The 20905-nt window shown below is 41.2% G+C and overlaps 1 protein-coding gene across 1 annotated transcript in view; it reads left to right on the forward strand.

The window, feature by feature from the left end:
* Positions 1-342: 342 nt before the first annotated feature.
* Positions 343-20905, forward strand: part of ACSL3 (acyl-CoA synthetase long chain family member 3) — a 128937-nt gene continuing 108374 nt past the window's right edge. Inside the window, exon 1 of the mRNA XM_073625955.1 lies at positions 343-540. The gene's annotated coding sequence lies outside the window, so the exon portion shown is untranslated. The remainder of the gene's footprint in view (positions 541-20905) is intronic.

Here is a 20905-nt window from a genome sequence, read left to right on the forward strand (position 1 = left end):
CCCTCATTCTCGTTATTTGTATTACCCATCAGCTCTATGGTTACTATTGTTTGGCTACACGTGTGCCCGGCGGCTCTGAGAAACGGCCGCTGCCGTCCCCATGGTAACTGCTAAGGGACCGTCTCCCGCTCTCAGCGTACTGACCGCCAGCTCTCTATTATTACACATGTGGCTCCATGCTTACCTCCTACATTCCGTCTCAATTCTAACCTCTAATAACCTCATCTCCGCCCACCGTGACATCACACTCCAGCCCCCACCAACGCGCCACTTTCTGCAGCCAATCAGTGCCGCCCTCTCATCGAACTCAATGACACTGAGAGGAAGGATGTGGAGGGCGGGGCTCGGTGTAAAGCGAAAGGGGTAGTGGAACACCTCTGCATTGCAGGCCGCTGATTGGCTGCTGGCGGTGTGTTGGCGGCGTCATTGGCTTGCTGTGCGTGTTCACGGCGGTGACACCGGCTGCGGCGAGCATCTTCTACGTGTGTCTTCTGTGCGTGCAGCATCCATCAACACCGGGGCAACCGGGCCGTCCTCCGGGTGAGTTAGTGTCTCCTCTCCCGTATTTAGAACCCGTCACCAGGGAAACTGGCCAAGGTTACTGGCGGTCACCCATCATGAGCCTACTATGATCAGCACCGTGCATTATTGATCACACCCGCCACACGGCTCGTCTATGGGCTCCTCCATAGATCTCTTATTAGGGAGAAGCTGGAGAGATGTGATCAGGCCGTTATCAGTCACATCACAACAATAACCGTCATTACCGAGGTGACGTCTTACTGATTAGGAGGGGCTCATTTACATTGGGGGATACAGATCCTGCATGATAGTCACACAGTGTGTATGTGTCTGTGTGTAATCATACACACACACATATATATATATATATATATATATATATATATATATATATATATATATATATATATACGCACACCATGATGATCAAAATATCTAAAATAAAATGATAATACTAGTATTGGTGCCAATACCAAGCATTTGCACAAGTATCTGTACTCATGCCCTGATACCTAATCTGATACTTGTTATATCGGACCAGGCGTCCTCAAGCTCAGTGGGGGGGCGGGCAGCCTTACAGATGATTGGTGTGGCAGTGGTGGGCAGTTAAAAGCATTGATCGCCCTGTATAGCTTTTCTGACAGCCGCTTCTCCTCCTTTCCCTCCTGCAGCTGTCAATTGCTTTAGTAAAAGTTATACAGGGAGATCGGTGCTTTTAACTGCCCCCATCGCTGGACTGATCACCCCCGATTGTCCCTCTGTGTCCTCCTCCCTTTCTTCAGTTCCCAAGGTCTCCCCCAAGGTGGATCTGTCAGGATGGAGAGTGGAGGAAGGAGCTGGTAAATCTGTCATTTACTGGCTCCTTCCTTTTCTGAATGCTCACGGACTCTGCATTCATAACTGAGCATCATAACCTGTGTTTATGAATGGAGAGGAGCCTCCTGTCCATTCATCTTCAGTGCAGCTGAGTCTGCAGATAATGGGACTGGGCAATCTGTGACCTCAGTCCCTTTGCCTGTCTATAAGGTGAGATTTTGGGTCTGTTTAGACCCCTGATATCTCACCAAAGCCCCCCCTCCAACAGGGCCAAAAAAAATGCATTGTAAAAAAATAATAAAAATTAATTGTAAAACATGAAATTGTAAAATAAAACTACTGATGCAGACCACGCCTCATTAGTGCCTATCAGCGCTGCATATTAGTGCCACTGTCACACGACATTAAAAAAAGAATCGGTATCAGTGAGTACTTGGCGGGGGGGGGAATACTTGTGTGTACTTGTAGTCAGTCTTAAATAAAAAAGTGGTATCGGGGGATATATATATATTAATTTCGCAACAGTGGTGTTCAGTCGGTTTAAATCCATCATAATAATACCTGACGATCCTGCCAGGAAGTTCCTTGTTCTGGCACATCCTGTCATGAAATGACAACACTCTGTTCCTGTCTCCTAGAGGTGCTCCTGCTTTGTCACCCTGTCTCATGCTTCACTGATGGGGACTTCCTGTTCTGAGATGACAACACGCTGTCCTTGTCATCACATGTCTGATGAAGGGCTCCTGTGTGGTGCACAAACGTCACAATACACTGCAGTGATGTGATCACTTTAACGACTTGAGCTCCAGAAGGTTTTACCCCCTTCAAGACCAGGGCATTTTTTTGCTATCCAGTGCTGCGCTACTTTAACTGGCAATGGTGTGGTCATGCAACATTTGTGTACACCAGTGTTTATCAACTTTTTTTTTTTTTTTTCCAGTTGAGGCACCCTTTAAAATTATAGACAATCCATTATAAAATGTAAAAAAAAAAAATCTAATAGCTTTACAGAATTTACCAGTGTGCAAAACTGTATTTGCTTTGGAAGAATAAATCACCTCTAATGTTGGGTGTTCTAACCCAACATTAGAGGTGATTTATTCTTCCAAAGCAAATGCAGTTTTGCACACTGGTACTGACTAGTATGCCAATGTTTCTCTTCTCCATCAGTTCAGGTAATGTGACCTCAGGGAGAGGAGCAAAGGAGGGTTAAACAATGATGCTGTGGAGGCAACCAACATCCTCCTTATCAACTAATGACGTCATTGGCTGTTATGATGCCAGTGTCTAGAAAGTCGTAATGGTGCACAATGAAAACCTGTGGCTTTGTGTAACTAAAAGGCAGGCTTCATCCACCTGCTGGCTTGTATACAATTTTGATCATTTTTTTTGGATTTTGCCAAGGCACCTTGGTTAAAAAAGGCTAGTGTATGCAAATTAAATTCTCTATCTTTTTTTTTTTTCCCCATAAAGAGCTTTAGTTTGGTGGTATTTGATCACCACTGAGTTTTTTATTTATTTATTTTTTTTAATTTTAAGATATAAACGTAAAAAGACCGAACTTTTAAAAAAAAAACAAAAAAAAAAACAAACCTGATGTTTTCTTCTTTCTGTTATAGAAAATATTCAACAAAAACAAATTTCTTCAGAAATTTTGGCCAAAAAGTATATATATATATATATATATATATATATATATATATATATATATATATATATATATATATAATGAATTTACGCACCTATATTGTAATGGTGGTGGTTGGCGATTTATAGTGTGACTCTGATAAGTTGGTGGGCAATCTGGCTCTAACAGACACTAATACTATCTGGGTGGGATACTAACTTCACTAGTGAAACTAATACAGTGATCAGTGTTGACACTGGCTAGGAAGGGGGTTAACATCCATGGAAACTCAAGGGGTTAACTATGTGCCTAACAATGTGTAATGTGCTGCTTTTACTTTTCTATCTGGCTGTTTGTTTCTTTTTTCTCCCTGCTTTGCATAAAGAAGAAACCTCCAGATCGCTGTTCACAGTACACAGCTCATTGGCTGAAATCAGCTGCCAAAACTTGCGCTGTGCCCAATCACAGGAAGCAAGCCATCCACCATACCACCATGTTGTCCGCCCTGCCTGTGCCACTCGGCCGCAGCGAGTCTATGGTGGGCAGGGGGTAAGCAGCATAAATTCTTGGATGTTATTTTGAACATCAGTGGTGTGCTGGCGATTATGTTTTGACATGTGTTGTCATCCTGTCACGTGCCTCAATAATAAGCACAGTCTGTTATGAGATGACAATGCTCTGTCTCCTGTCACATGGCTCACTGATGGGGAGCAGCCATACTGACAGTTTGTGCAGCCATAGTCCACAGTTGTCACCATCAGGAAGTCTGTCCAGCCGCCACCTGAGGAAGTATCTGATAGAGGAAGTCTGCAGCACTGAGATACAAAAAAAAAAGAGAGAGACCCATATTTTATGAAAACAACAAATAAACAGCTTGTGAGTTGAGCCCAGTGAGAATAGAACTGTGATCAGTGGAGGTTTTGAGCCATGCAGTAGATCTGTTGATTTTTCAAGTTCCCTAGGTAGGAAGAGGGGGGGCGACAACGCTGTTTGTTCCACAGTGAAATTACACAGCCACATTTCTGAAGGCAGGCTTGTTTTAGATGGACTTTAACCACTCAAGGACCATGCCTCTTTCTGAGATTTAGTGTTTAAGTTAAAAACCTTTTTTTGCTAGAAAATTTTTATATATTTATTAACCCCCCCCCCAATTCTGTTGTGTATATATATGTATATATATATATATATATATATATATATATATATATATATATATATATATATATATATATATATATATATATATATATATATATATATATATATATATATATATTTTTTAAATTTTTTTTATATAACACCCTAGAGAATAAAATGGCGATCGTTGCAATAATTACTGTCAAACCGTATTTGTGCAGCGGTCTTACAAGCGCGCTTTTCTTTTTTTTTTTTGGAAAAAAAATTTTTTTGAACTAAAAAATAAGACAACAGTAAAGTTAGCACATTTTTTTTTTTTTTATATTGTGAAAGATGATGTTACGCCGGGTAAATTCATACCAACAGGTCACTATTTAAAATTGCGCCTGCTTGTGGAATGGCGACAAACTTTTACCCTTAAAAACCTTCATAGGCGACGGTTAAAAAAATTCTACAGGTTGCATGTTTTGAGTTACAGAAGAAGTCTAGAGCTAAAATTATTGCTCTCGCTCTACCAATTGTGGTGATACCTCACATGTGTGGTTTGAACACCGTTTTTCATATGTGGGCGCTGCTCACATGTGTTCACTTCTGCATGCGAGCTCGGTGGGACGGGGAGCGTTTAAAAAAAAAAAAAAAAATTTATATATATATATATCTCTATTTGTGGGGGAAAAAAAAGACATACATTAGGTACAGCGTCACACGACCGCGCAATTGTCGGTTAAAGTAACGCAATACCATATCACAAAAAATGGCCTGGTCGTGAAGGAGGGTAAATCTTCCGGTGCTTAAATCGTTTAGCCCCCAAAAAATGGATCCTGCTCCTTTTAAAGCATGTTATATGACAGTGCTTGTCCTGTGTCATTTGGCCCCCTGTAACACCTAAAAACCTGGCTGATCTGCCAGTTTCTCCCCTCCACGGTGTATTGTGGCTGCTGAGACCAGACATCGTTTTCAGTGTACGTGCCTCTGCTATCTGCTGTCCTCTCTCTGCTCCTGTGTCCTCCTCCCCCTCCCCTCTCTGTGTGTGAGCTGCCCCTCCTGCTGCTCTCATAAGGCCCCTTTCACACGGATGGATAGAATGGTGCTTTTAGCTTCATTTTCTACCACAGCTAAACCCACACAATGCTTTCCTATGGCCCCATTCACACACTGCGTTTAGCTGCGTTTTGATTACATGCGGTTCTGTGCGGATGGAAAAAATAGAATTGACTGCGTCCAGGAGCGATTTATCGCAGCTATCCGCATATAACCGCAAGTAATCGCAGTGTACTGTGTCAGCTGTGGATAGCAGCGCAGAGCTGGCTCGCTCATTGGGAAAGGAAAAACGTTCTTTCCTTTCCTAAAGAGCGACAAGCATGTGGATCCGATTGGGATCCCCGCCAATGCCAGGCACTGTTTGTTATGACTCTTGAGGGGGAACTCCACGCCAAATTTTAAATAAAAAAACGGCATGGATTCCCCTCCAAGAGCATACCAGGCCCTTCGGTCTGGTATGGATTTTAAGGGGCACCCCCTATGCCAAAAAAACAGCGTAGGGGTCCCCCCAAAATTCATACCAGACCCTTATCCGAGCACTCAGCCCAGCCGGTCAGGAAAGGGGGTTGGGTTGAGCGAGCGCCCCCCTCCTGAACCTTACCAGGCCGCATGCCCTCAACATGGGGGGTTGGTGCTTTGGGGCACGCTGCGGGTGCCCGACAACCCTGGCTGTTGGTGTCGGGGTCTGTGGGCAGTGGGCTTATCGGAATTCGGGAACCCCCTTTTAGATGGGGGGGGCCCCATATCCCGGCCCCCCACCCTATGTGAATGAGTATAGGGTACATTGTACCCCTACCCATTCACCTGGGGAAAAAAGTGTCAATAAAAAAAAAAAACACACTACAAAAAAACTACACAGGTTTAAAAGTAATTTATTAGGCAGCTCCGGGGGTCTTCTGCAGACTTCGGGGGTCTCTCAGGCCTCTTCTCCCTCTCTCCGGTGTCGTCTCAGCGCTCTCTGGTTCTTCTCCGGTGCCTTCTTCCTTCTGCTGGGCTCCTCCACTATCTTCCGCTCTTTTGCTGCTCTTTTGCTAGCGGAGGAGCCCGGTCTTCTGAGAGGTCTTCTTCCCTCTTCTCTTCCAGAGATGTTGACACGACGCTCCCTCTCAATGTAATGCCGTGAGCGAGGTCCGCAACCAATTAAATAAGGAGTGTGATCGCAATCTCGGTAGTGAAATTAGGTATTTGCAGCATTTATTTTTATAAATCACACACAGAGGGGGATACTACAATAGAACAACCACTTTAAAGCTGAACTTTTTCTTGAAATCTTTAGTTCTCAGCCCGGCAGTTACTCACACAGCTGTGATCTTCCAGTGCTGCCATTGTTAATGAAAAGCTTGAACAGTTAGAGCCGGTTCACACAGGGGCGACTTGTCAGGCGACCTAGCCGCCTGACAAGTCGCCTCCCGTTCTGTACAATGGAACCATTCTAATAGGTGCGACGCAAGTCGCTCCGACTTAGAAAAAGGTTCCTGTACTACTTCGGGGCGACTTGCATAGACTTCTATACAGAAGTCGTTTTGCAAGTCGCCGCGGAAGTCGTTTGCAGGTCGCCTCGCTGAGGTGACCTGCAAGTAGTGCCGCCCCTGTGTGAACCGGGGCTTACAGTTCCTTATCAAAAGTGCAGACTATTCCCCATTCATAGAAGCTGTGCTATCAATTCCTGCAATGAGTGCTCTGTGAACGGAAGATGGGCAGATGAATGAAAGGTCCGCCTCCTCCATTCATACCAAAGCTGACAGTTGTAAATACCCCGTCCGTGTTCTAATTTGTCCCAAACCCTGTAATGTTTACGTTTGGACAGCTTGGTCTGCATGTAAGAATTCGGTCACACCAAATCCGACTTTCAAATCGTGCGTCTTTATTAAAATCACACAATTATAAAGCCGTCATTGCAACTTCAGATGTGACTTGGCTGACATCTGTGCGATTTCATGGACAGATGTCCATGCAAGTCGCACCTAAAATCGGCCTAAATAGTGTATGAACTTTAAATTGGTGCGGCACCGCAAAGTCGGTGTCGCACCTATTTTAGCAGTTTCATTGCCGACAATAGTGTGAGACTTATGCGATTTGAACCTGTCAAATCGCATGACAAGTTGCATCGGTGTGATCGGGTGCTAAATGTTTAATACAAGTATAAATAAAGGCTTGTAAAATTTAAAGGGGTTGTAAAGGTATTTATTTATTTTTTTACAAATATGTCTATACTTACCTACTCTGTGTAATGAAATCGCACAGAGCGGGCGGGAACCTCCTCTTTTTGGTTCCCCCCGCCGGCGCCCCTGACCCCTCCTCTCTGGCCAGTGCCCCCATGAGAAGCTGCTTTCCATGGGGGCACTCGTGCGTGCTTGCACCCGAGTCCCTCTGCTACATCCATTGACACAGACAGAGGGACTCGGCCCCACCCCCTGCTTCCTCGTCACTGGCTTTGATTGACAGCACTGGGAGCCAGTGGCTGTCCATGCCCCAGCGAAGCCAGCAAGACCTGGAAGTGAGGGAAGGAAGATCTGCAGACGCGCACGGCGCTGGATAGAATGAGGTCTCGGGTAAGTAAAGGGGGGCTAAGGGGGAGATGCTGACACCTAAACATTTTTTACCTTAATGCAAGGAATGCATTAAGGTAAAAAAAGGATAGACTTTACAACCCCTTTTAAAAAGAGGAATTCTCATACAAAATACTACCATGTATTAATAGTAACCCCAATTCCCTAACCAAAAATTCTGTATTTTTTCACTATATAGTAGGGCTGCAACTAATGATTATTTTCATAATCGATTAGTTGGCCGATTTTTGTTTTGGTTAATAACCTTAAAAAAAAGTGTGGTGTATAATTTGGTTAATATGTAAAGTTTTAAAAAAAGGCAATTTATTCTTAAATATCTCCTATATGCAGCGGTACATATAAATAACTAACTGTATGGTTAGGGAGTAAAATCTTTAATCAACTCTCAGAATAACGGACAGAAGAGAGATACTGTTAGAGGTTGAAAAAAGTTAGACTGTTTTGCAGATTTTCAAACATAACTGTAATGTATTAAATGCTGGCCATACAAAAACAGTGTCTTCCCTCAAAAAAAAAATTTTATTTTAAGAACGTTCGTCACTTTTCTAATCGTTAGTGGGGTCAAATCGACGTTTGTGTTCAGCCACAGTGACGGGAAGGTTTAGAAATAATAGAAAACTTCTTGGTCAAAGGAATTTTCAGACAGTGTATGTGGTTTTCATTCAGAAATTATAGTACATCCATTTTAAAACAGAATGTTAAAAGCAAGTGAAAATTTCAGAACATTCTTTCATTCAGTGAATGTACAAAGATTTTTCGTATGAATATTCAATGAAATTGATGTGTATGGCCAGAATAAGGCTCGGTACACACCTATGCAGTTTGCTTTTGATCTGTTTCTGCCGCGCTTTTTGCTGTGGGTTTTGATTTTTTTGTGCGCGTGATTTTGCTGCGATTTGCGTTTTTTGCGGTTTTTTTTTTTTTTTTTATGCCTTTTTTTTTTTGGCCAATTTGTTGTTGGGCAGATTAAAAAAAAAAGGGAAAAAAAACCCCCAAAATTGCTGCAAAAACACATTACATGCTTTTCTGCAGATTCTCCATTGAAGTATAATGAACCAAAAAAAGCACCGTTTTTGCTTTGAAAAAAGTCCCTGACCCTTTCCAAATACGCAGCAGCTGAAAAAAAGCATAGATGTGAACGTTAAATGAACTGTAGTGCGTTTCTGCAAAAAGCACCAAAAAACACATGGGTGTGAAGCAGACCTAAAACGTTTAGTAACATAAGTTGTAAAATAGTTTAGTAACGTAAGGAGTTAAAAAAAAATAAATAAAAAATTAGCCCTTTTTAGTACAAAAAGAGCAAACAATCGCTACTGTAAGGGGTTAACTTTTTTTACTGTGCAACAGTGAAAGTAATATTTACAGTAGCAATTATTTGCTCTTTTTGTACTATAAAGCTAATTTTAGTTTTTTTTTTTTTTTTTTTTTTTTTACCCCATTATATTACTGGCCGATTAATCGATTATGAAAATAGTAATCGATGAATTTCATAATCGATTTGTTGTTTCGGCCCTACTATATAGTAGTTTTGTTAAGTCACCCGATTTCTTTTTGAAATGGGGAAACCTGAATCTGCCCTGAATATTGAGTGAAGCGTTCAGGAAAAATATACAGAGGGACAGTATTAAAAAAACAATGCTAATGGCCTATTTATACTTTTTAATGCATGTGTTATAATGCGCTAAATGCATGTATAACGTCCCTGTAATAAAAATAGTAGAAGTTCCCATATCAGTGCAGTGTGCTTTTTAAACTCCTTCCTTTTTTTTTTTTTTTTTTGATGCCTTGGCAATATGTATTAATACGTCTTGGTCAATAGATTTTCACCTTTTTAAATATGTATATAAATGGGGTAGTGGCGCTCCCTAAAACTTGGTTGGGCGGGTGAGTAATAGAAAATGACAATAGTAATAGGGACCAATATACTGGCTCCACGGCGGGTGACCCCACCGGAGTAAATTGTATAAATAGATACCAGACAACAGTGAGGTAACAACACTCCCTATAAGGGATATACAGCATAGGTGAGTTTGCAAATTAAATAAAGATATAGAATAATGAGAAATAATATAATAATGAAACTTATTACAGCCTCCTCACCATAAGTGATGGTGTTGGTAGGTGTACCTACCCTGATTATACATACATTACATGTGAGTGAAACTATACATTTTGCCTTCTATAGTATAACCTTTCATATACGTGCACACACTTTAGTAGTATATAATGCTACACCTGTGAATAAAATACAAGTAGTGATAACCTCAAAATAACAAGGGTAGCGGTAAGCCTATAAGTGACCATATGGTTGAGCACCTAGATATATATTAGGCATCTACCAAATTATAAATCCTTAAACATAATCAGTGAACAGAAATAATTTAAACCTTTATTAGTTTTGAATCTTAATCAATTTATAAATTGTTTGTAGACAATGCACAATTAATAGGCAGTCCGTAACTGTGAAGTCTTCAACACGGTGAAAAATAAAAAGTAAAAAATAAAAAACTCAAAAACGTGACTTGAGTGCATTCAACGTCCTTGGTGACTTAGTACTCCCCCTCAAGGGTCCCCACTCACCAGATCCATTCACCCCAAAGGGGTAATTCGCATATAGATGTAACCTCTACGATCTCCCTGCCAGCGTAGTGGATGGATTTCCCAGGGTGGTCCTCAGCATACACAGGAGAATGGAGCTTTGTCACTCATATAAAAAGAAGGAATGGTGGACTCCCATAGTGTAGTACTTAAAATAAATTTATTCCAACATAAAATTCTTCCAATAAAAATACTACAGTCCAGCACAGCTGGCTATAGTAATACAGCAGCAAAAAGTGTGTATATATGTATGTGTATGTGTGTGTGTGTGTATATATATATATATATATATATATATATATATATATATATATATATATATATATATATATATATATATATATATGTGTGTGTGTGTGTGTGTGTGTGTGTGTGTGTGTGTGTGTGTGTGTGTGTGTGTGTGTGTGTGTATATACACACACACACACACACACACACACACACACACACACACCAAGGGCATTGGTTTGCAAACTAGATGTGACTAGCACAAAATTGTTCTAATAAGTAAAAAATTCCAGCCGGGCAGCCCGTAGCGCAAGGTGGACATAAACCAAGTGTCTGCGCTCCACCGGCCTAATTTGCGGAAATGACGTAGCGTGCGTGGCGCCGCCGTACGCGTTTCGTCAGACGTCCTCAGCGACGGTACCCGCACGCCATGCACCACGTCCTTTAGTAGGGAAGCAGCCATGTCGGTACCACCCCTCATGAGCGAAGACACCTATCATAATAGACTGTAGGTGGAGTTACACGCCTGATGTCCATAGAAGTGTACGCAATGAGTGTCAAAACTCTAATGGTTAAACTATATAATTTTAATAGGTGTGCAGCGTCTGGCTATATGGCTGATTTCCTACAGATGAACCACTCATGGGGCATATCAGATCATTAAAGAAATTATTTATTTAGAAAATTGTTAAGTTAGTGATCCAGGTATTCAACATTACCAGTATATCCATAGATTCTAAGTGTGCAGGCCATAGACTACAGCTCCTATGGGGACCCCCCTTGAGGCCATTTATATCCATCGCACTAGATGTAAATATAAATCTGAGTCTAAGGCTATACCGGCTGTATCAATTTCCCAAATATACAATATAGACCATCATAGGCATAGATCATTATATAATAAGTGGGTCATTGGCAATATGGAGATGGTAAAGACAATAGGGATAATAATTATCTGATGTATGAAGGACAGTGAGAATAGAGGTAAGATACCAGTGAACGTAACTGTGAATATCTAATAAAAAAAAATATATTTAATAATTTAATAAAAAAGGGGCCCCAAAATATGCTAAGTTGTTTAGCCTTGATCTCACAATAAGGGTCAGGTTATGTAAATACTGTGGGCAGGTGTACCAGTAGTATATGCATACAGATGCATTCCTATGTAAACCCATAGCCCAACTCCAGTATAAGGCCCACCAACTTGCATATGGGGGCACATACATGAGTCACTACAATCTAAACCACATCTAAGGTATATAACCGTGCCCACTAATATACCTCTTACAGCCTACCCGCAACTCCCAAAGGGAGTAACTCACACTAGTGACGGCAGAACTCTAATAGCCCAACTGCTTAGTTAAAAAAGAGGGGGGGGGGGGGGGGGGGGGGGGGGGGGGGGGGGGGAGTCCTACCCAGATCCCCCTTAGGGGTTGGCTATGAAACAGTTTAAATCAATATCTAGGTTGAGGCCCCTCGGAACAAGGGACCCCAACCTATATATCCAGCTAGTTTCATTTTGTGACAAAAGTGTGGTTTTATTGCCACCTTGCCAGTGATCCTTGACGCAGTCAATCCCGTAGAAAACTAACCCTGTGGGATCCCTGTTGTGAACTGCATCAAAAAGGCGGGAGAGATGATGTTTAGGGAACCCTTTCCTGATATTTTTAATATGTTCTTGTATATGCACATACAAGGGCTGGGTAGTTCTACCTACATACTGCAATTGGCATGGGCACTCAATGACATAGGTTACAAGTGATCAGTTTCCTAATGCGATATTCTTTATGGTCCATCTTGGATCTAAAGGTTTCCCTTTTGCGAGGTTGCTTTTTACTGACCCTGCATGGTAAACATTTTTGGCATTTGTAAAAACCCCTTATCTCTGGAAATATTTGGGTCAACTTTGGAGGATTGATGACTTTTGCACTAGGTAATCTCTAAGCGTGGGAGCCCTTCTATATACCATATCTATGCCTATGATGGTCTATATTGTATATTTGGGAAATTGATATAGCTGGTACATCCTTAGACTCAGATTTATATTTACATCTAGTGCGATGGATATAAATGGCCTATAGGGGGGTCCCCATAGGAGCTGTAGTCTATGGCCTGCACACTTAGAATCTATGGATATACTGGTAATGTTAAATACCTGGATCACTAATTGTTAACAATTTTCTAAATAATTTCTTTAATGATCTGATATGCCCCGTGAGTGGTTCATCTGTAGGAAATCATCCATATAGCCGGACTCTGCACACCTATTAAAATTTATATAGTTTAATCATTAGAGTTTTGACACTCATTGCGCACACTTCTGTGGACATCAGGCATGTATTAGGCGTGTAACTCCACCTACAGTCTATTATGATAGGTGCCTTCGCTCATGAGCGGCGGTACCGACATGGCTGCTTCCCTACTAAATGACGTGGTGCATGGCGTGTGGGTACCGTCGCTGAGGACGTCTATGACGAAACGCGTACGACGGCGCCACGCACGCTACGTCATTTCCGCAAATTAGGCCGGTGGAACGCAGACGCTTGGTTTACTTCCACCTTGCGCTACGGGCTGCCCGGCTAGAATTTTTTACTTATTAGAGCAATTTTGTGCTAGTCACATCTAGTTTGCAAACCAATGCCCTTGGTGTGTGTGTGTATGTATGTGTGTATGTATGTATGTGTATATATATATATATATATATATATATATATATATATATATATATATATTTACTTTTTGCTGCTGTATTACTATAGCCAGCTGTGCTGGACTGTAGTATTTTTATTGGAAGAATTTTATGTTGGAATAAATTTATTTTAAGTACTACACTATGGGAGTCCACCATGCCTTCTTTTTATATGAGTGACAAAGCTCCATTCTCCTGTGTATGCTGAGGACCACCCTGGGAAATCCATCCACTACGCTGGCAGGGAGATCGTAGAGGTTACATCTAAATGCGAATTACCCCTTTGGGGTGAATGGATCTGGTGAGTGGGGACCCTTGAGGGGGAGCACTAAGTCACCAAGGACGTTGAATGCACTCAAGTCACGTTTTTTAGTTTATTTTTTACTTTTTATTTTTCACCGTGTTGAAGACTTCTTCACAGTTACGGACTGCCTATTAATTGTGGATTGTCTACAAACAATTTATAAATTGGGCGGCACAGTGGTGTAGTGGGTAGCACTCTCACCTAGCAGTAAGAAGGGTCGCTGGTTCGACTCCCAACCAGGACACTACCTGCCTGGAGTTTGCATGTTCTCCCTGTGCCTGTGTGGGTTTCCTCCGGGTACTCCGGTTTCCTCCCACACTCCAAAGACATGCTGGTAGGTTAATTGGATCCTGTCTAAATTGTTCCTAGTATGTATGAATGTGAGTTAGGGACCTTAGATTGTAAGCTCCTTGAGGGTAGGGACTGATGTGAATGTACAATGTATATGTAAAGCGCTGCGTAAATTGACGGCGCTATATAAGTACCTGAAATAAATAAATAAAATAAAATAAATTGATTAAGATTCAAAACTAATTAAGGTTTAAATTATTTCTGTTCACTGATTATGTTTAAGGATTTATAATTTGGTAGATGCCTAATATATATCTAGGTGCTCAACCATATGGTCACTTATAGGCTTACCGCTACCCTTGTTATTTTGAGGTTATCACTACTTGTATTTTATTCACAGGTGTAGCATTATATACTACTAAAGTGTGTGCACGTATATGAAAGGTTATACTATATAAGGCACTATGTATAGTTTCACTCACATGTAATGTATGTATAATCAGGGTAGGTACACCTACCAACACTATCACTTATGGTGAGGAGGCTGTAATATGTTTCATTATTATTCTATTTCTCATTATTCTATATCTTTATTTATTTGCAAACTCACCTATGCTGTATATCCCTTATAGGGAGTGTTGTTACCTCACTGTTGTCTGGTATCTATTTATACAATTTACTCTGGTGGGGTCACCCGCCGTGGAGCCAGTATATTGGTCCCTATTACTATTGTCATTTTCTATTACTCACCTGCCCAACCAAGTTTTAGGGAGCGCCACTACCCCATTTATATACATATTTATTTCTGAAGCACCTCTGGGGAGCTTCCTTAATGGGGCTGCATACCTACACATTGTCCTAAGCGCAGTCATCATACTTTATTCAATCAGATTTTCACCTTTTATCCACTCCAAATTCTAAAACGCAACGCACAAAGAAAATGCATGTTGACGGATGATGCCACCTCTGTCATTCTGTACAAACAGATCTAAAAAACGAAAGAAAATAGGGGGATATAGGCAGCTGCAGACAGGTATATAAGTTGCAGGCCTCATTTATCAAAGTGCTTAAAGGATCAGACAGTGGATATATTAACCAATCAGATCCTCCTTTTTCTACTCCTAGATAAAAGGATGGAAAGTGTAAGTAATGTTCAGGTGGCTCCTTAGTTGGGTAGTGTGTGTGTGTGTTATATATATATATATATATATATATATATATATATATATATATATATATATATATATATATATATATATATATATATATATATATATATATATATATATAATTCTCATTATTACTAGCCAGTAACTGGTCCATGTGACCAGATGTACTGCTCATTAAAAGACCATGCTGTGAATAGGATGAACAGAGGATGCACAGGTCTTGCCTCTTGTATTGATGCCACAACGAAAGGCCTGCAAGCTTTTTCTTCCCAGGGCTAAATGATGTATAGACTACATAGTGACCTTATTTATGCACTGTGCCATAGCCCATTCGGAAAATAACCTAAAATTCTGAGTCTGTAATATGGTTTGTGTGAAGAATTGATACTGAATGCTTATTCATCAGTAAAAAAGCTTTACCAAGTGAGCCGGAGAAACCAAACGCCCAATGCATTCTTCTCCTATAAATAGATGGGCCGTGCACGTGCTTGGGATGTAATGGAAAAATAACCGTTTATTGTAGAGTAGTACTACAGAGATTCTGCAGAATACCTGTGTGTACTAAATAGAAATCTGTTGGTGTTCTGTACACAGACTGCAGTGCGCTCCTCTACCTGCCTGGAACATTCCTTCGGTAAGTGCTGTCCATGTGATCTTTGTTTACATTCACGCATGAGGAATTCTGAGTGGTCTCTTCAAGGTTAACGAGCTTCAGGAAACTGGTTACCTTCAGGTACAGCACATTCAAAATGATTCTGTCATGTGGAGGGTTTCTAGGTGTTTTCACAGAGAGTAGGTGCTTCCTATGGTCACTGGAATGCTTCATGTACTTGTTAAAGTGGTTATAAAGCCTTTCTTTCTTTTTCGTTTGTTTGTTTCTTTCGTTTGTTTGTTTCTTTCGTTTCTTCTTCTTCCCTGTGCAATGGTTTTGCACAGAGCAGCCCTTATCCCCCTTTTCTGGGGCCCCCTGCCAGCGCTACAGGCCCCTTCTCTTTATCAGGTACCCCCAGGGAAAGCCGTTTTCCCTGCATGCTTGCTCCTGAGTCCTGCTGCTGCATCCATTGACTCTTGGACCCCACTACCGTGTCACTGGTTTTGATTGTCAACAGCAGGAGCCAATCGCTCCTGCTATCAATCTGTCCCGTGAGGAGAGAGACAGCGGAAGGAGCCACTGTGCTTGTGCACATCGCTGGATCGGATGGGCTCAGGTAAGAAATGGGGGGGGATCTGGGGGGCAGCTGCAACATAGAAGGTTTTTCATATTAATGCATAGAGTGCATTAAGGTGAAAAAACCTTAAGGCTTGAGAACCACTTTAACGTGGGGTAAACACTATAAGAAAATCGGGTGAACGTTGTCCGATTTTTATTTTATAATTTTTTTTAAAGATATGTCACAACACATATGTACCGATGAACAACATTCGTATGACAAAGGCTTTTTTTGTTGTTGTTTCTGATCACGTGCAGTCTTTCTTTTTGGATTTTTCTTGTACGAAAATGGTACACATTAAACGAAAATTGTTTGTTCTGTTCCTGTATGTGAACAATTTTGAAGTTTGTCCCTTTGGAAATTTTCGTACGAAAATTCGGAATCAGCTGTCGAAAGCTGTGTACACACTATACGAAAATCGTACGAAAATGTTTGCCTGATTTTTCTTATAGTGTGTACGATCCTTAAGTGTAACAACTTGAGTACCAGCCTATATACACCTTGTTATTACTAAGATATTTTTCAATTTTTGATACTGTGATAGTTTGACTGACAATTACTCACCAATGCAAGGCTGTATCCAAATAAATGTGTGTAATATATCTAGGCACCCCAAGGTCATCTAATCTTTTGTCACAATTTTTTGGGGGAATGAAGTAACATACTGATATTGATGGGGTAATAAATGCAGCTTTGTAATGGTACACTGAATACAATAAGGCTGCATTGACCTCTGCATGTTCCGGAAGCGAATATTGCACTTGCAGTGCCATTCATGCTAATGGCACCTCATACACAGCCAGCAAACATGCATGGCAAAGGTCACAACGAATGTACAGTAAAAAAAAAACAAGGTATGGGGGCTTCTTTTGGCGCATGTAGGGCAGCCCATTCAAGTGACTGGGCTGTTCTGTGTGTTGCAAAAAAAAAAAAAAGGCAAATTCACTTTTGACTGGGGCCTAAATGTATAGGCAATACATGAGGAGAGGGGATGGTGAAGGGGTTAAATATTTATATCTCTGCAGAAACAGGATAGAGCTGAGATATACAGAAGAGGGGGTTGGTGAAAGGGTTAAAAACAACCCAACAGTTTTTAATATCTGCTGCTGATCTGGAACCAATAAATGATTCATTAGTTCCTCCTTCCTAGTTTTCCTCCATTTGTGAGAAAGTGGTGGAATCTCCAATGTAAACAGTATATTACATTCGTAATCACTGTGATTGGTCATCATAGCAATCACAAGGTACAGAGCTGCTCTATATCACAGGTAGAATATGAGCTGTCTGAGAACATTGCAGCCATTAACAGGCATACTAGCTGGCTGAGGGGGATTCCTGCAGTGCTGCCACTTTGCTACTTACTGTATAAACCTACAGTAGTAGGGAAGTGGTTAAAGGAAACCTTTCTGGAAAATGACATGGAGGCATTTATTAAAAATGGTGGTGCTGTGCTGTAGGGTGACTGGTGATGGTGACAAATAGTAAATCTTCAGTTTAACCAATTAAGGACTGGGAGGACTTGCCCACTTAATGACCAGACCGTTTTTTGCGATACAGCACTGCGACGCTTTAACTGATGACGACTTCATGTCCCCCCCACAAATAAAGTTTTCTTTTGATCACCTCCTGCTTTTTTTTTTTTTTTTTTTTTTTTTTTTTTTTTTTTTTTTTTTGCGCTATAAACAAAAAAAGCTCGACAATTTTGAAAAAAAATAAATATATTTTTTACTTTTTGTTATAATAAATATCCAAAAAAAAAGTAAAAATGTCTTCATCAGTTTAGGCCGATATGTATTCTACATATTTACGGTAAAAAAAAAAAAATCGCAATAAACGTGTATTGATTGGTTTGCGCAAGAATAGGGGCTTGATTTATGGCATTTTTATTATTCATCTTTTTTTTTTTTTTTTAGCAGGACTGTGACATTGCAGCAGACAGATCGGACACTTTTGACACTTTTTTTTTTTTTTTTTTTTTTGGACCAGTGACATTTATACATGCAATCGGTGTTAAAAAATATAGCCACTGATTATTGTATAAATGTCACTGGCAGGAAAGGGGTTAACACTAGGGGGCGATCAAAGGGTTAAGTGTTCCCTAGGGAGGTGTTTCTAACTGTGGGGGGGGGGTGTAGTGACTGGAGGAGGAGACAGATTGCTGTTCCTAATCACTAGGAGCAGCAGATCTCCCTCTCCCCTGACAGAGTGGGTATCTCTCTGTTTACAAGGATTGCATTAAGGTAAAAACAGACTTTATAACCATGCAATGGTTAAGCTCACTGGCCCACCCCCAAACATGTGCAATGGTTGTCGATTTCAAAATATTTAATTAGCAAGCTATCTATAAAAATCACGTTTCCCTCATTCTTCCATCAGAATATTTAAATTTATGGCTTGGTAAACCTGACTTCATTGTGCCCACATTTTCCCAATAATGTACAACTGTCGTCCCTCCCTTCAATTCAGTTTGTTTTCGGTGATGGGATTGCACCAGTTTACTATGTGTAGCTACCTAAATAATTAAAGGCTGAGAGTATTGATGGGGCTATGGCTAGGTCGTGCATTGGTCTTGTGGCTTCAGTGGGCCCATTGCAGGGACTTGAATAGTGTCTTATGCACAACTCTGGTTGATGTAAAATATCAGTAGATACATCACTTAATTTTCCAGTAATGAGATCCCTAACAGGGTTCCTAATTCCTCCCCGGGTACCCTGTCTATTGCAGATTAAATTGACGAGAAGTTTAAACTCTTAACCGCAATGTGTTTTCTTCATGTTTGTGACCTTTCTCCAGAACATAGAGGAGTTGATTAATTAAAACTGAAGAGTGCAAAATCTGGTGCAGTTGTGCATGGTAGCCAATCAGCTTGTTCAGTTAAGCTTTCACAAAAAATTAAAATTGGAAGCTGATTGGTTTCTATGCATAACTGCACCAGATTTTGCACTGTGCAATTTTAGTACAATGTACAGTCTGTACAATCAACCTCTTAGTCATGCTTCATCCCCTCTAAGGTCCCTGCTTCAAGGCAGACCTCATTTTTCATTTTTCTTGCTTCACTGGATGAAGAATAAAGTACAGTAGGCTATGGCGTTTGACAGTTGAATAGCATGGTGTAGAACAGGGGTGTCCCAATGTGCGGCCCACGATGGCTTTTCTTTTTCTTTTTTCTTTTTCTTTTTTCTTTTTTCTTTTTTCTTTTTTCTTTTTTCTTTTTTCTTTTTTCTTTTTTCTTTTTCTTTTCTATCTGTGTTTACAACCACTATTTGATATCCTAACCCAGGGGTAGGCAGCATTTTGAGCATAGTGTGCCGAAAAATATTTTCAAAGACATTGAGAGTGCCAACTTTACAACAAAAAAACTTCACACTCAATCACGTAAAGGATTTTTTCTAAAGTAAATACTGTAAATGAATTGAGTAGTAGTGAGAAATTAACATCCTACACTCGCATGCCTTAGATCAGCCCCAATTCCTGCAACTCCACACCTTAGATCACTGTCCCCCCCTCCCCCTGCACATTTGTCCCTCTGCTCTACCCCCCCCTGCTTTTCTGTCCCATTGCTCTACCCCCCCCCCCCCCGCTTTCCTGTCCCACCACTGAACCCCCTTCTTATCTGCACCAACACTTAGCTGCCCCCCTGCTCTTCTGTCCCACTCCTGAAGCCCCTTCTCATCTCTTCCACCGCTGTACCCTCTTCTCATCTGTGATATGCGTCATATGTAGAGTCGTGAAAGGAAGCAGAGATGAGACACCTCTACCTGTCCTGGCACACTCATCCTGCTGATCCACCTCTCGCATCCAGCCCTCATGCTTGTATGTGATGTCACAGTGGGTCTGTGTGCAGGATCATAAGTTGGGCTGAGAAAAAGTGAGGCGCTGTGGCCCGCAGCAAAAGTTGGGTGTGATTTTCATTGGGCTGAATACTGGCTGTGGCTTAAAGGGACACAGAGTGCATGGGTTCAGTAGTAAGTGATGCAAAGGTTCAGGAATAATTTCAACAAAGTTCTCAGAAGCTCAACAGTAATTGAGCTTTTGGAATTGGTAGTGGCAACCAAGTGCGTCATCTTCCTCCAGATGGTGGGTGGGGCTAGCAGGACTGTGATTGGCTTTAGCAGTGGCCAATGACAGTCTTCCTCCTCCTGGAAACCGGGACCCCCCCCCCAGCAGAACTGCACCCGATCTCTTCCCCCATCACAAAAGCTGACAATCACAGCTACAGCAAAGTTAGAGACCCAAACAATGTTTCCCATCTTTTACAATGTGTGGGGGCATAGTGCCTCCCCCCTCAATGCAGCTGCGGTGTGGGGAATTCTGGAATGAATTGGTGTCCTACTGACACTTCTCTGCTGATGGGGAGGGAGTCGAGTGCCGGCAAAAGAGGCTTTCAGTGCCGCGGGTTGCCTACCCCTGTCCTAACCTGCACTAACAAAATGAAGGTGAATGGCTGCCAGGCCAAAACAAATACTTGATTGCTCATATTTGTGTGTTGCTCCTTTTCCTGTCAGGGTGAAGGATTTCCAACTCTGGGCATACAGACAACCATCTACAGTAAATGTATTTTTTACTCAGGCATAGAACAGATTATATTTTCCATCCTCATACAGGAGGTTAGTTTATTGCTCTGCAATCAGATCTTCCAGAGAATCTCAGTGTTCATTTATTTGATGTAAACTCAAGATATTACTGTTCTATGAGCACACCA

This window comes from Aquarana catesbeiana, linkage group LG04, assembly GCF_042186555.1.
Source record: "Aquarana catesbeiana isolate 2022-GZ linkage group LG04, ASM4218655v1, whole genome shotgun sequence".
NCBI classification, from domain to species: Eukaryota; Metazoa; Chordata; class Amphibia; order Anura; family Ranidae; genus Aquarana; species Aquarana catesbeiana.